The 13,948-nt window shown below is 41.5% G+C and overlaps 1 pseudogene; it reads left to right on the top strand.

Moving 5' to 3' along the window:
• Positions 1–8,438, top strand: part of LOC137497688 (uncharacterized) — a 40,065-nt pseudogene extending 31,627 nt beyond the window's left edge.
• Positions 8,439–13,948: the final 5,510 nt, after the last annotated feature.

The raw sequence follows: 13,948 nt of genomic DNA, 5'->3' as shown, positions 1-13,948 counted from the left end.
CGCTATTCTTCTCCAGTACATCTACACACCTCAGATGCTATTGATCCTTTCGCATGCTCACGCAATTTACAGAATAATATCACTACAATCGTACCGGTACCGAATATGTCTTCACCAAACTTGCGAACAAAACTTCGCAACTTCTCACTAACTGATACCACGCTGAGACTTCCGTTTTAGGCATTTTGAAAGCAACTGAATGACTGAAACTCCCTCACTAACCAAAGTTGTTCAGTGCGTTGAAGGAGGAAGAGGGAAGGGTGAATGGGAGAGATATGAACAATGTCAAATAACTTGCAGAATAGCCTCTGCTTCCGTGTAAACAATAGCCCGGTATCCAGCAACTGACCCAACCGACAAACAATAGCATGTATCTGCTAGAAACATTCCACACACTACTTTTCAAAGGTTCTTCATTAGAAGAAGGCTATACCGGTATTCCAGTTTATCCTGAAAAATAATTTCTAGAGCTTACTCTGATGTTCATAAAATTAAATTCATGGGAAAATTACCAAAACAGGTACCGGTATGTCGTTATAATGCGATTTTGTTCAAAATATGACACAAAACTTAAAAAAAGCCTAAATACCGACATGCATTTATATGCCCAATGAAAGCTTCTTAATTACGAATATCATGCTTGGAAACGTGTTGAAAATCCAAGACTACATGGCATAATACTGAGGGAAAATATGACTTGTCATAGAAATCTGCTCCCTACTAATTACATTTTCTTTACGTTTGTATGAGCTGGTTTTTTTTGTCTGTTGTATGCTAAAGAGAAAACCACAAACTCTATTTTGTATGTCTAAGTGTCTGCGTTGATGGGGTGAAAGTTCCTTTGGGAGATCATTGCAACTGGGTGTTAATATAAGGAAAGATCTTCATTGGGTTAATCACATAAATGGGATTGTAAATAAATAAATAAAGGATACAGATCACTGCACATGGTTATGAGGGTATTTAATGGTTGTAGTAAGGATGTACCGTAAAGGAGAGGGCATATAAGTCTCTGGTAAGACGCCAACTAAAGTATGGTTCCAGTGTATAGGACGCTCACCACGATTACTTGATTCAAGAACTGGAAAAATCCAAAGAAAAGTAGTTCGATTTGTTCCGGGTGATTTCCGACAAAAGAGTAGCGTTACAAAAGCGTTGCAAAGTTTGGGCTGGGAAGAACTGGGAGAAAGAAGACGAGCTGCTCGATGAAGTGGTATGTTCCGAGTTGTCAGTGGAGAGATGGCGTGGAATGACATTAGTAGATGAATAAGTTTGAGTGGCATCTTTAAAAGTAGGAAAGATCACAATATGAAGATAAAGTGGAATTCAAGAGGACAAATTGGGGCAAATATTCATTTATAGGAAGGGGAGTTAGGGGTTCGAATAACATACCAATGGAGATGTTCAATAAATTTCCAATCTCATTGAAATAATTTAAGAATAGGCTAGGGAAACAACAGATGGGGAATCTGCCACCTAGGCGACTGCCCTACGTGCAGATCAGTATTGATAGAATGAACAAAACGAATTCCGTGCCCGCTTTCACATAAATCGCCAAATCATTGCCCACACCTCGTTTACCTACCCTCATCAACTTCCACCAACTCCAATGTGACTAAACGCCCTTTGTGCTCAGTCTCACTTTTCAATTTTGATATAACATTTACCCTCTCTTTCTGTCTTTATGTATTCCGGAATGAACCAAAATGATCAAACGCTTTAAAGTATCAGTGAATAAAAAGTGATCCACTTCTGTGGAGTAGTGCTTATTGTGATTCGATTCCCGGCTCTGCCACGAAATTTGAAGAGTAGTACGAGGGATTGAACAGCGTCCACTCAGCCTCGGGAGGTCAACTAACAAAGGAACGGATTTCGGTGTAAAATCCTAATCAGGTTGAAATTTAGTACACAATGTTCCTACAAAATTGTACAATGATGTAGTGAAAACCAGACGGCCCACTTTCAGTTTTGAACGCCAATATTGAACGCCGAAAACCTGCCGGGTGATGGTATTAGCGAGGAGGTGGGGAGAGGAAAAGCTGACTTTGAATCCTAGCAGCACACGATGGCTCGTGGCAACTAGGCCATGACTAGCCCTGCCGCGTTTCATTCCTCACCTTCCACCTTCCCCTCACCCTTTCACTCTCTTATCAGTTCGGTAGGGCTATTGCAAGACAAACGTGAATTTTCGGATGAACAGGTCGCCGTCATCACTATGTGATCAAAAGTATCCGGGCACCCCCAAAAACATACGTTTTTCATCTTAGGTGCATTGTGCTGCCACCTATTGCCAGGTACTTCATATCAGCGACCTCAGTAGTCATTAGACATCGTGAGAGAGCAGAATGGGGCGCTCCGCGGAACTCACGGACTTCGAACGTGGTCAGGTGATTGGGTATCACTTGTGTCAGAAGTCTGTACGTGAGATTTCCACACTCCTAAACATCCCTAGGTCCACTGTTTCTGATATGATAGTGAAGTAGAAACGTGAAAGCACACGTACAGGCCGACCTCGTCTGTTGACTGACAGAGACCGCCGGCAGTTGAAGAGGGTCGTCAAGTGTAATAGGCAGGCATCTATCCAGACCATCACGCAGGAATTCCAAACTGCATCAGGATCCACTCCAAGTACTATGACAGTGCGGCGGGAGGTGAGAAAACTTGGATTTCATGGTCGAGCGGCTGCCCATAAGCCACACATCACGCAGGTCAATGCCAAACGACGCCTCGCTTGGTGTAAGGAGCGTAAACATTGGACGATTGAACAGTGGAAAAACGTTGTGTGGAGTGGCGAATCACAGTACACAATGTAGCGACCCGATGACAGGGTGTGGGTATAGCGAATGCTCGGTAAACGTCATCTGCCAGCGTGTGTAGTGCCAACAGTAAAATTCGGAGGCCGTGGTGTTATGGTGTGGTCGTGCTTTTCATGGCGGGGGCTTGCACCCATTGTTGTTTTGCGTGGCACTATCACAGCACAGGCCTACATTGACGTTTTAAGCACCTTCTTGCTTCCCACTCTTGAAGAGCACTTCGGGGATGGCGATTGCATCATTCAACACGATCGAGCACCTGTTCATAGTGCACGACCTGTGGCGGAGTGGTTACACGACAATAACACCCCTGAATGGACTGGCCTGCACAGAGTCCCGACCTGAATCCTATAAAACACCTTTGGGATGTTTTCGAGCGCCGACTTCGTGGCAGGCCTCACCGACCGACATCGCTACCTCTCCTCAGTGCAGCACTCCGTGAAAAATGGGCTACCATTCCCCCAAGCAACATTCCATCACCTGATTAAACGTTTTCCTGCGAGAGTGGAAGCTGTCATCAAGGCTAAGGGTGGGCCAACACCATGTTGAATTCCAGCATTACCGATGGAGGGCGCCACGAACTTGTACGGCATGTTCAGCCAGGTGTCCGGATACTTTTGATCACGTATTGTAAGTGTGACAGTTGTATTTTGTCTGTTTTTTTATTTTAATGGCACAGATAACAAATAATTTTTAAAACTTTAATTTACAGTCAGATTATTTACGAATGTCAGAAATTGACAACGACGATGTTCAATTGGAACACCTTCCAAATTTTAATCCCTGGAATGTGGTAAATCGCTACAAAGCTGCTTCACTGAAAGTTATGAAAGCCAAATAATACCTGATGAAAGAGAATTGGGTTTTGAACTGCCCCGTAAGTAAGAACTTGCGCCAAGACTGAATCATGATCCTTGTTTACAGGGCTTATTGCAGAAGAAGTTGGTGATGTGCAGATTGCCATTGAACATGAGGAGACGTTAGTTTTGCCTGACGATAACAATGTTATTAAAACGATGAACTTGCAATATCCGACACTGACAGTGGAGAAGATGCTACCACAACACCTGCAATAAGTATCACATAAAAAAGAAGGCGGTTGATTATTGGCTGAACAAAGGAGGGAAAAAATGATCGTTTAAAGTCGTTCAGCACAATTTAAAAAGCTACGGCACCAATCAGACCTTTCTAAATGGAAGCTACAAGTAGAATCTGGCGACACAAAGGCATAAAAACGGAAATTTATAATCAAAGAAACATTTGAAGAATTTAAAAAGGGGAGGCTAAACAAGAACAAAAGCGTCCATGACGTACACATTAGAAAATGGTCCCTGAAGAATGCTCGGCGTGTCCATGACGATACCTTTCACGCCTCAACTTTCAGTGTACAGAAGTTTAAAAGTAAATTCAATATTGGTTCCCGGAAAGTAAAATTTGTAACCAGAAGTTACACAGCCGATCAGCTTGACCTAGCGTCGAACGCAACAGTTTTTGTAGGAAAGGTATCCGAATGAATAAACACTCACTCTCCAAAGTGCGTTTTTAACACAGACCAAAGCGGATTTAACGAATATTTCCATGCTGGACATACGCTACATTTAAAGGGAGAGAACATTTTCGCAAAAGCTCAATAATTGAACTCATTAACACACATCTATACAATTCAGCCTGTAATTTCTGCCAATGGAGAACTGTTACCTAGACTGTTAGTTGAGTGTTAGAAGAAAAGGACCGTGAATTTTGTCCTATTGTTACAAGAAGTTTGTTTACAGCTGACAACTGATTTGTTTTGCCTTCACAGTCTGGGAAGTTAACTAAAAAGTTACTTCAAAAGTGGTTACAATACGCTTATTTTCAGAATGTACCAGACGACAGTATTTTACTTTTTACTCTTGGATTCGTGGACAGCACAAAGTGAAGCAAATATATTAGCGTCAAAACCCGCCAACAAAACTATTATTGTTAAAACTAATCCCCAGGGAACTACCTACTGGAATGATTCAGCCGTTAGATGTAATTGGATTCCGGATATGGAAACAATTTGTTCGTTTTTTATGACCTGATTTATGAACACTCATTTGCGCAACAATTTTTAAAAACCCGATCATTGACCCACAACCAACTATCTTTTTTTTTTGGCTATGGGCTTTACGTCGCACCGACACAGATAGGCCTTATGGCGACGATGGGATAGGAAAGGCCTAGGAGTTGGAAGGAAGCGGCCGTGGCCTTAATTAAGGTACAGCCCCAGCATTTGCCTGGTGTGAAAATGGGAAACCACGGAAAACCATCTTCAGGGCTGCCGATAGCGGGATTCGAACCTACCATCTCCCGGATGCAAGCTCACAGCCGCGCGCCTCTACGCGCACGGCCAACTCTCCGCGATTTCGTAACATTTGGAAGTATAGTTGGTACAAATGCGGTTATGTTGAAACACCCGCTTGCTTTGTGAACCCCGTTCAGTTTTATTTCAAGGATGGTTCTATCCGAAATACTTGCGATAAGTGTACAAAATAAAGTGTTGCAAGGTGCGCGTGGTGCAAGCAGTCTCTTGGCATTGGCCTTTATTATTTTTTTTTATTATTTTTTTTTTATTTATTTTTTTTTTTTTTTGTGAACATCCAGTATCGCAATCGCAAGGATTACAAAGAGTACAATAGGAAAACAACGAAAGATCGGTTTATTTATTTACAGTAAGGCCAAGCACAAAACATCAAATTACGTTGCATGTTATATTCTAATCGAGAGGGTAGCAGAGTGGGGGGAAATTTAAAGGTGGGGTATGCAACGCAGCACGTCAGGTCAGATCGCTGCTTTGTCTCCACGAGCCATCGCCTGCTGTTAGGATTCAAGGTCAGCTTTAGCTCTCACCACCTACGCGCTAATGCCGTCGCCCGGCAGGTTTTCGGCGTTCAAAATTGAAAGTGGCCCATGCGGTTTTCACTACGTCATTGTATAACTTTGTAGGAATATTGTGCACTAAATTTCAACCTGATTAGAATTGAACACCGAAATCCGTTTCCTTATGAGTAGCGGTGGTTCGATTCCCACCTCAGCCATCCTCGAAGTGGGTTACCATAGTTTCCCACTTCTCCTCCAGGTAAATGCCAAGATGGTACCTAACTTAAGGCTATCCCTTGCCTATCGTTCCAATCTTCCCATCCCCCCACACGGACCCTGTTCAGCATAGCAGGTGACGCCGCCTGGCCCGGTACTGGTTAACCTCTTCAGTTGTATCCTCCACTACATATAGTCTTACCCTCCAGTACACTGCCCTTGAGGCGGTAGAATCCTTGGCTGAATCCTTTAGGGTAAAGGGACTAAGGATAATAAGAAAGAAGGAAAGAAAGAAAGAAATGTAAAACTTAAAGCAATTTCTATTAGTTTTAGGTTGCAGATATTTCGGTTCTATTTATTTTAATATGTCGGAATAATGTACCTAGTAGAAAAAATGCTATGGTACCTAAATGAGTACATGGACTGCATTAAGTCGGTTCCTTACTTAACTTTATTACACAAGATCTAAACACCAACACCCATTAGTGCTGTGTTGTCTCGGGGTAGGCAGCGGAGTAAGGATACAGGCCGCATGAGTTCGATTCTCATTAGGGCCGAAATTTCTGCTGCTGAATTGTACATAAATGAATACTACTTTTAATAACAGATTGTCATTGTGATGGTTCTAAGATTTGAACAACAATTGTTTAAGGCCCAATATACTCTAGTGCGCATGGGTGAGCATGTGATCACTTACAACAAATGAGTAACCAGATCCAAATATTGGATTTCTGGTCTGTTGATAAATGTAAGCCCAAGGGCGGGCTAATAGTTGGGAACACGTCGAAGGCGGCGCTTGACCGACCCCAAAGGGGCCGCCGGAGCCAGTACCCCAGCTGTCTAAAATAAAGGGAGGACTCTATGTCGGTTTGTTTAAAAGTAGGTTGTTGACCCCTGCAATGCGGGTTGCCTACGTCATAGACGCCAAACCCGCCCCGCTCCCCCGCCTCCCCCCCTTTAAATTCAACCCTTGAATATTTTCCCTTACTCATACCGTATTTCTTCCTAACCACTTCCAGTACATTGTCCTTTACCCGAATTTCCTCCTTCATGTTTTCGCATCCGCCGTATTTCAGATACTCGGTTCAATGATTCCGAAGCCATCCACTTCGTCGCCATGACACCTTTTATTCAGCTGTTCCTATTGCCTGCTCTGCTCCTCTCACTTCCTTGGTACTGAAAGTTAAGTCTTGGGAGGTCAGCTGAGTAGAGGTGGGTTCGATTCCTACCTCAGCCATCCTCGAAGTAGTGTTGCTTGGTGTTCCACTTCTCCTCCAGGCAAATGCCGGGATGGTACCTAACTTAAGGCCACGACCGCTTCCTTCCGTATTCCTTATCTATCCTTTCAAATCTTCCCATCCCCGACCTCCATCCACAAGGTCCCCGTTCAGCATGGTAGGTGAGGCCACCTGGGCGAGGTACTGGTCCTCCTCCCCAGTTTTATCCCCCGACCGAAAGTCTCACGCTCCAGAACACTGCACTTGAGGCGGTAGAGGTAGGATCCCTCGCTGAGTCCGAGGGAAAACCAACCCTGGAGGGTACACAGATTAAGAAAGAAAGAAAAGAAAGAAAGAAAGAAAGAAAGAAAGAAAGAAAGAAAGAAGAAATAATTTTTGAGCTATTTCCAATACCGTGCCGTATAGTCATACAGTTGTTGCATATTGTGATTCGTTATCAGTATTTATCACACGGCAGCCACGAACGCCAACCTCATTACATCACTAATCACAGCTTACTTCTTTATTCCTTAAACTAAATGTTGTTTTTTCTTTCTTTCTTAACCCGTCCACCCTCCAGGGTTGGGTGCTCCCTCAGACTCAGACTCTACCCCCTCAAGGGCAGTGTCATGCAGCGTGAGACTTTGGGTCGGGGAATACTACTCGCAAGGAGGCCCAGTACTTCACCCAGGCGGCCTCACCTGCTATGCTGACCAGGGGCCTTGTGAGGGGATGAGAAGTTTGGAAGGGATAGACAAGGAAGAGGGAAGGAAGCGGCAGTGGCCTTGTCTGGAGGAGAAGTGGGAAACCACGGAAAACCATTTTGAGGATGGCTGAGGTGGGAATCAAAGCCCCCTCTACTCAGTTGACCTCTCGAGTCTGAGTGGACCCCATTCCAGCCCTGGTATCTTTTTTTTCAAATTTCGTGGCAGAGCCGGGAATGGAACCCTGTCCTCCGGGCGTGGCAGCTGATCACACTAACCACTACACCACAAAGATGGACAATAATAATAATAATAATAATAATAATAATAATAATAATAATAATAATAATAATAATAATAATTTTCTTTCTTAAAATTTTTACCCTCCAGGGTACGTTTTCCCAAGGACTCAGCAAGGGATCCTCTACCGCCTCAAGGGCAGTGCCCTGGAGCGTGAGACTTTGGGTCGTGGGGATACAACTGGGGAGGACCAGTACCTCGCCCAGGCTGCCTCACCTGCTAAAGGGAAGTCGCCCAAAACTCGTGGGATGGGTCCGGATCCAGTCCTCACAAATGAAGAAAGGAACATCTTAGAAGAATGGATTTTAACCATGGCCAAGGATGGATTTCCCCATAACGAAATCTGAACTTTTATTCAGTATCCAACATTTGATTCAAGAGCTTAAACGTAAAAACCCATTTCTGGATAATCGTCCAGGTAAAACCAGTGGCGAAGCTATTAGTTAATTAATGGGTAGGCAGTAAATATTACCTTAAAGTTTCTTGTACAGTAGTTCCAAACGTCGAGTTGTCTTGGTTGCAAAATGGTCAATCACTCGGTCCTTCAATACTTGATCACTCACCAATTTCTTCACAAACATTTTCTCGATAGAAATGGTACGAAGACTGCCGAGTCTTTCATTGTTCATTGAATTACGCAAGTATGTTTTTATCCCCTTCAGAGTGCTCATACTCCCTTCAGTGGTCACAGGAAATGTTAATATTAAAGGAATCAATTTTGACATTTCCACAACCGGGCGAGTTGGCCGTGCGGTTAGAAGCGCGCAGCTGTGAGCTCGCATCCGGGAGATAGTGGGTTCGAACCCCACTGTCAGCAGCCCTGAAGATGGTTTTCCGTGGTTTCCCACTTTCACACCAGGCAAATCTACCTTAATTAAGGCCACGGCCGCTTTCTTCCCATTCCTTGGCCTTTCCTGTCCCATCGTCGCCATAAGACCTATCTGTGTCGGTGCGACGTAAAACAAAGAGCAATAATAATAAGAAGAAGACATTTCTACATACACTGGTTCGAGTTCATTGAGGACAATGTAATGTAAAAGTTTTAGGGGACAAATGTTTTTCTATATCGAAATAAATCTTAATCAATTCACTTTCTAGTCTTTTCCTATTAAAACAGCGGTTAAATGTTCATAAGACTGTTCAGTTTAATAGCAGGGAAGCTCTCTTTGTAAACTATGAACTGAGATGGATCAACAACTCAAACTGGATGCTTTCAAAATCGCCAAACCGTATTTCCATTTGCATAATTAAGGTGTCAAGAACTGCATATGTTAACATTTTGAGCTTTTGGAATGTCCTGTCGTCTACATTTATCTCGCAAGTATACTTGCATTATTAATTCATCAATACGGACAATGAAGCTGATAGATTATAGTACATTTATCTCGTTATTTATTTTGCGACATTTTCAGTGGCGGTGCGTTCTATATGTTCAGTGGTTCAGTGAACCCCCTAGAAATAGATAAGTCTAGGTAAAATGGTTTATCAGAGCCTATTCCTTAAATTTGCTTTGTATATCAGCGCGCGTTGCTCTCAGGAACCAGCGAATAGGTTCAATTTCGGGACTGAAGGAGCGGAGCCGTGAGACGTAAGGAGGGTGCGCAAGGCGAGGGGGTATGAGAAGCGGGGAAAACATAGCCCAGGAATCGCTGGCAACTGGACCAGCGATAGACACGAGTTACATCGAGCAGTTCCGAAATTAGCCGAAGCATTGTCAGAGCGCGCGGTTAAAATTTGCCGTATGTGGTAGGTTTTGAAGGGATTTTAATTTGGCGATTTTGCCATTCTGATGTAATTAACCGCAATGAGCCAGAATAATTTGAAAACTACGGATTGTATAGCATCAATAGGCGTACGTAGCCTAAGTTTATGTAATTCAGTGAAACTTTTCATTAGTAATACGTGTTTTATGAAAAGTAAACAGCAATCTACGTCAACACATAAATAACAGTAGTCTGCCTAACACGTTCTTGAAGAAGTTATTCCTACGTAAGCAACGACTTCAAAATGAGGGGAAATTGGATCAGCTTTAAGGGAGATAAAAAGGGAGGGGGGGTGTTTATTCTGGTGAAGGAAACTTATTGTTCACATGAATGGTTTACCGATGAAAGGGATGAAATATTAGGGATAAAATTAATTTGTGATAATATGATGGAGGTGGGAATTATAGGAACATACAGGCCAGGAAGAGAGGAAAAGGACGTGGAAATATTTGAGAAAATAATAGATTATACTCATAAAAACAATAATAATGATGTGGTAATAATTGGGGGAGATCTAAACTTGCCTGAAGTTGAATGGGATGAAGCTACAAGTGAAGCCCATGAACAGAAACTGGCAAATAAGTTAATCTGGGAGGGAGGATTTACACAAGTAGTACAAGAACCAACTCGTCTCAATAACTTACTAGATGTATTCTTGATTAAACCATGGGAAATTGTTTATAAAACTGAGGTAATTGAAGGAATAGGTGACCATAAGGCTGTAATAATGGATGTAGGACTGATACCAAAAAGGCTTAATAAGAGGGTCACACAAGACAAGAAATTGTACAGAAAAACTAAAGTTGATGAATTTGGGACTTACCTTACATCACAATTCAGTTGTTGGATAAGTGAAGGGAGTAATGTGGATACACTTTGGACTAAATTCAAAGGAATCATTTGGGAAGGAGAGAAGAGATTAATACCTGTTAAGAAGGGTAAAATGACCTCAGATCCTGTTTATTATACAAAGGAAATAAGAAAATTAAAAAGAAAATGTAGAATAGTAAACAGGAAAATCAAAGAGGGTAGGGAGAGTAGAGAAACTAGAAAAACAGCTAATGAGGGAACTGAATAGAGTGAAAAAGGAAGCAAAAGAGAATTATATGAATGGCATTCTTCAAGAGCGTAATGACCACAAAGGGAAATGGAAAAAGCTGTATTCATATATCAGGAATCAAAAAGGAAAAGGAATCCAAATTCCTACAATGGTGGGAGAAGCGGGTGAACACTATTTAACAGATACTGAGAAAGCAAACCTCTTTAGTAAGGAATTCAGATATTCAGTAGATGATTGTCAGGAGTTGGAAACCGAAACAGAAGATACAGAAGGAGAGACACAGAGGGAAACAAGAAGCTTCTCATTCACAAATGAAGATATTTTCAGAGAAATCCAACTGCTTCAGCAAGGAAAAGCAGCAGGAAGTGATCAAATTACTGGGGAGGTGTTAAAGACAATGGGGTGGTACATAGTGCCTTATTTAAAATTTCTCTTTGACTATGTCTTAAATAATAGTGTAATACCAAAGGAATGGAAGGAATCTATAATAATACCAATTTATAAAGGAAAGGGTGATAAAAGGAAACCAGAAAACTACAGACCAATCAGCCTGACCAGTATAGTTTGTAAAATACTGGAGAGTTTAATATCAAAGTACATCAGAGGGATATGTGATGATAAAAATTGGTTCATGAGGAGCCAGTATGGATTTAGAAAGAAATTTTCTTGTGAGGCACAACTGGTGGGATTTCAGCAGGACATATCAGATCAATTGGATTCAGGAGGCCAGTTAGATTGCATAGCCATAGATCTTTCCAAAGCCTTTGATAGAGTGGAACATGGAATATTATTAAAGAAATTGGAGGGAATAGGACTGGACGTAAGGGTTACACGTTGGGTGAAAACATTTCTAAATTCAACGGTTCAGAAAGTCAAAGTAGGAAATAATGTATCTCAGGAAGAGAAAGTTTGGAAGGGAATTGCACAGGGTAGTATAATCGGTCCGTTACTTTTCTTAATATACGTAAATGATTTAGGGAATAATATGACATCAAAAATAAGGTTGTATGCAGATGACATAATTATTTATAGGGAAATAAATACCATTGAGGATTGTTCAGAATTACAAAGGGACCTTGAGAGTATCCAACAATGGGTTGAAGAGAGTAATATGAAGGTTAATGGAGGCAATTCAACTGTTACAACATTTGCAAACAGGAGTTTTAAAACTGAATTTGAATATACTTTGGATGGGGTAGTTATCCCAAAAGATGGCAAGTGCAAATACTTAGGTGTAGAATTTGAAAGTAATTTGCACTGGAAGGGTCATGTTGATGACATTGTTGGGAAAGCATACAGATCATTACATGTCATAATGAGGCTACTTAAAGGATGCAACAAGGAATTAAAAGAGAAAAGTTACCTAAGTATGGTTCGTCCATTATTGGAATATGCAAACAGTGTTTTGGATCCTCACCAAGAATACCTAATAAAAGAAATAGACAGCGTGCAGAGGAAAGCAGCAAGGTTTGTAACAGGGGATTTCAGGAGAAAGAGTAGTGTATCAGAAATTTTAAAGGAACTAGGGTGGGAATCTTCAAGTAAGATAAGGGAGAAAACTAGACTTATAGGGTTATATAGAGCCTATACAGGAGAAGCAGCATGGGGAGATATCCGTGAGAGGCTTCAGTTGGAAAATAATTATATCGGCAGGACTGACCACAAATGTAAAACTAGAAGAAATTTTAGTAGAAGCGATTGGGGTAAATTTTCATTCATTGGGAAGGGTGTAAAGGAGTGGAACAGTTTACCAGGGGTAGTGTTTGATCCTTTTCCAGAATCTGTACAGATATTCAAGTAGAGAATAAACAGCAACAGAGAAAATAAATGAAATGTTAGAGGGCATTCGACCAGTGCAGGTTAATGTAAATAAAAAAATGAGTGTGAATAAATTAATTCCATCCCCTAGTCTAAGGAGTTTGGACAGCCAAAGTAGGGGACTGCCTGTAGGGGTGAAGTACAGTGGGGACTTCGAGGGCCCTGGGACCGCTACGGTAGCTGTGAAGGCCCTTCAGGAACTCTGAAAAGTGGTGGCAAAAGGGGCTCTGGTTAAGACGCAGCAGGTCGTTATGCTACTTAAGTTCCAGAATGGGTAAAGGAAAACAGAAAAAAGTAAATAAATTCAATGTAAATTTTAATCTTATACCAGTTGTACAGTATCATTTGAAGTAATTCCACATAAAGTATATCAGTTGAGTATATTTGTAAGTAGTACAGGAGATATTATTAGTAGAATTTTGTAAACAATATAAATTTACTAAGGATGAGCTGTGTGTTTAATAGAAAAAATTGTTAGCGTAAATTGTATAATATTGTATTATAGGAAAATTTTGTTCTCTTGTTAATTTAATATTTAGTGCTTGACAATAATGTATTTTAGTGTACCATTTGCCACCGAGGTAGGCACCTCATTTGCAAATAAAGAGATTTTGATTTTGAATTGCACCTCATATTCTCTGTCTTTCATTCTTCATTGTTTTGGTAACTTCTTCGAGCTGTAGCCGTGTCTCTGCAAAGCAAAGTCGCGTTTTTAATCAAGGAATGCCACTATTTTACAGCTATGTAAACATCAACAATAATAATCTGAACACGTTATTTTCCACAGCAGTGAACCCCCAGACGTTTTATCCACGCGCCGCCACCGGACGTTTTACAACGCAAGATAATACTGTATATTCTGATCGCAGGACCTTGAGGATACAGTGGTTTTTCTAATTTCAGTATTGCACAGAATTCATCAGGTGTGCTTTATTGTTGTAGTAGAGCAACGATATGGTCTCTATAAACAAACATTTATCTACAGAGACAGAGCAAATAAATGAATTGGGCCTTCTTGAGTATGTTAAGCAACCCTACAGCAGAATTTTACGACTCACTGTTCCAACCCTCATCATTCTCTGCAATGTCTTCAAAATCCTGTCTTAGATCATCATAGTGTGAAAATATTGTGTGGACTGCTCTCGCGTAAAAGCTCCAACGGGTAGCGCATGCTTGTGGAAGTCTGAATTCTTTGGATTCCAGAGGATGAGCTCTT

Source organism: Anabrus simplex, chromosome 1, assembly GCF_040414725.1.
Source record: "Anabrus simplex isolate iqAnaSimp1 chromosome 1, ASM4041472v1, whole genome shotgun sequence".
Taxonomy (NCBI): Eukaryota; Metazoa; Arthropoda; class Insecta; order Orthoptera; family Tettigoniidae; genus Anabrus; species Anabrus simplex.
Note: the sequence above shows the minus strand (reverse complement) of the source record. Positions and strands in the feature narration are given on the sequence as shown.